This window comes from Oncorhynchus mykiss, chromosome 30 (genome assembly GCF_013265735.2).
Source record: "Oncorhynchus mykiss isolate Arlee chromosome 30, USDA_OmykA_1.1, whole genome shotgun sequence".
Lineage (NCBI taxonomy): Eukaryota > Metazoa > Chordata > Actinopteri > Salmoniformes > Salmonidae > Oncorhynchus > Oncorhynchus mykiss.
Genome location: NC_050570.1, coordinates 41086809 through 41090475, shown reverse-complemented (window position 1 = coordinate 41090475; position 3667 = coordinate 41086809).

Genomic DNA, 3667 nt, shown 5'->3' with positions numbered 1-3667 from the left:
CTCCTCATTGAAAACATCTGAAGTTCTTCAAAGGTAAATGATTTTTTTGAATGCTTTTCTGTTTTTTTGTGTAAATGTTGCCAGCTGAATGCTAATGCTAAATGCTACGTTAGCCATCAATACTGTTACACAAATGCTTGTTTTGCAATGGTTGAGAAGCATATTTTGAAAATCTGAGATGACAGTGTTGTTAACAAAAGGCTAAGCTTGAGAGCTAGCATATTTATTTCATTTCATTTGAGATTTTCATGAATAGTTAACGTTGCGTTATGGTAATGAGCTTGAGTCTGTATTCACGAACCCGGATCCGGGATGGGGAGATCAGAAAGGTTAAAAGCAGTGGTTCACGCTTTCAGTTTCGCTCGAATGCTGCCATCAATCCACGTCGGGGAAGTAGGGTTGCTGAGGGTGCTGCAGCATCCCTTGAAAGATATTGAAAAGTAGTGCACTGGGCATTTACTAGTATTAGCAGACTGATATAGACTTTTTTTCAGCTTCTCACTTTGGCAAAAAAGTGAGTTGTATCATTAAGAACAGTATTTTACAGGATTCAGTAGTTGGAATTGTAAGATATGTTGCCCTGCCCCTTTCTCTGTGATTGACATTCTAATGGTATCCAGAAAGAACAAAACCCTGTCCTCAAACATTCACATCAAATCACATGGAAAACAACCACTTGATGTGCAGTATTAATTTAGCATCCTTACAAACCGCTTCATGTAAATTTACCTTACTATATTGTAGGCTGCTCGTCTGGGTTTGTACCAAGGTCTCATGTAAGCTCAGTTGGTAGAGCATGGTGCTTACAACGGCAGGGTTGTGGGTTTGATTCCCAAGGGGGACAAGTAAGAAAATGTGTGCCCTCACTACTGTCAGTCACTCTCCATAAGAGAGTCTACTGAAAATGAATGAATAGACTGTTTCAGTTTAATTTCAAGAAACTGGAAAACATATCAAGCAAGTACAGTATTTTTATATTCCACAAGTATTATCATATTAACTTTGTACAGATAATTATCAGACTCAAGTTACAAATGCTGGTAAACAAACAAATACATTTAGTTTGTATTTTTTCCACAAAAGTAGTTCACTGGATTTTCACCAGTAAAAAGTAGACAAATAGATGTCTTCAGCGCAAGCCCCCCCAAAAGATCTGCATCCCACCAAAAAAATTGCAGCCCCTTCCGGGATGTACAGCATGTCCCTGAATGCATGTGACTCTACTTTGTCTCTATACTGACACTTAGCTTGTTTGCATGGTATGCTTTTGCTTTTGTATGGTATGCTTTTTCCGTAAAGTTCTTTTGAAATCTGACAGTGGTTGCATAAGGAGAAGTTTATCTAAAGTTTATCTAAAGTGCCATGAATAATAGTTGTATCTTTTTTTACCAATGTTTATTATGAGTATTTCTGTAAATTGATGTGGCTCTCTGCAAAATCCCAGAATGTTTTGGAACTACTGAACATACTGAACATAACATGCCAATGTAAAATAAGATTTTTGCATATAAATATGCACTTTAGCGAACAAAACATACATGTATTGTGTAACATGAAGATCTGATGACATGAGTGTCATCTGATGAAGATCATCAAAGGTTAGTGATTCATTTTATCTATATTTCTGCTTTTTGTGACTCCACTCTTTGGCTGGAAAAATGGCTGTGTTTTTCTGTGACTTGGTGGTGACCTAACATAATCATTTGTGGTGCTTTTGCTGTAAAGCCTTTTTGAAATCAGACACTGTGGCTGGATTAACGATGGTGTAAAATACTTGAATATCCAACAACAGCATGGGCTTGAATAACAAAATGTATAGTAAAAGTGAGTACTTATTTACAGTGCTTTTCTTGCCATTGGGCGCATACAGTACATACCAGTGGCGGTCACTGCCATTTAGGATGAGGGAGGATGATTATTTTGTTATGTTTATGAACATAGCCTTATTTCTATTACAGTACTTGAATATGGCCATGTGAAAAGGTCAAATATGTGTAACAGACTCTTCAACTAGTGTGTGTGTGTGTGTGTGTGTGTGTGCCACAGTCAAGTAGAGAAGCAGTTCTAGTACAAAGCGCAGAAGTTCTACGAGGACGTGGAGCTGTCAGAGGAGGGAATGATGGGAGATTTCATTGAGATCTCCCACGTCGACCTAGAAGGCTCCAGGAACTTTCTGAGCAGGTGTCACGACTTCTGCCGAAGTCGAAGCCTCTCCTTGTTCGGGCGGTGCTGAGCGGTCGACGTCACCGGTCTTCTAGCCACCATTGATCCATTTTTCATTTTACATTGGTTTTGTCTTGTCTTCCTACACACCTGGTTTCAATCCCATGCATTACCTGTTGTGTATTTAACCCTCTGTTTCCCCTCATGTATTCATCAGAGATTGTTTGTTATTCAGTGTTGGTGGTGTTTGTATTGGTGCGCCATGGGTCCTCGTACCCACTTTGTTTTATTGTTACATTTAGTGTTGGAGTAATATTTTGTTTTTTGTTATTAAATAACTTCATTACATTCTGTTTGATTCACCTGCGCGTGACTTCCCTGCCACCTATACACATGACTCTGACAGCAGGTTTACTGTAAGTCTACTAAAGAACACGTGTCACTGAAATGACACCTCTAGCTTTAATTTTTGTAAAAAAAAATGTATAAATACGGTAGTGAATGCTGTATTCATGCACACAACAGAGCCTATATGTGTCACAGAAACCAAGATTATATTTCTACTCTTATCTATTTATTGCATGAAATGCATCATACTATATGTCTGGTATAAAAATACCTTCTGCCATGAGCCAAACCTTTTGTCATCTAGGTGGACGCACCTTCGCCCAAAACACATGATGTACTGTAGCTAATGGTCATCTTGACCTCCTGCCAGACCAGCTCTATAATAGTACGTGCCCAGATCCCAGACATTAATCCCCATGTACCCTGTGTACATTTTACACTTGGTCCACGAGACTGTTCGGTGAACATTCAGTATGCATGGTCTTAGTGTGTGTGTGTGTGTGTGTATGTACGAGTGAGTGTACTTACATGAATGTTAATGTGTGTGACATGGAAACAGGTCTATCTATAGTGTCATCTGGTGTATTTCTCATTATGATCTGCTGGGAGTTGGGGGTTAAAGGAAATAGAGAATACATGGGGCGGACTTTAGCAGTGAGCCTAATGTTAACACACTCATGCCAATTTTACACAGCACCTAAGATATCACTGCTACTGTCCAGTATACTGCTACCGTACATGACAGATGAAGGAGGATACTGTCCGTTGTGATGATCTGGCCTATACCTATCTACTGTACCTTTTGTTGCCAGCAGAGTTCTATACTGACTCTAGGAGAAGACTATAATAATCAGCCAACAATGTTTACATTTCATTTGTTACATTTAAAGGAGCAGTCATTTTTGGATGTATAAATTAATGATATTTACCCATTGATTCTTGAAAAAATATATCTTAGAAATGCCTCATGAGCTTCGTTCAACCATCAGAACCCAAAATATAATCTTGTTTAACTCCAATGTTTGTAAACAGAGTAATTGTAAACAAACACTGAAAACCCTCAAAACATGATTTCAACTATAATTTTGATATCATGGATGGCCTGTCTTTGAATTTGATTGTGGTTACATTTCTCCAGCCCCATCCTCCCAACTTT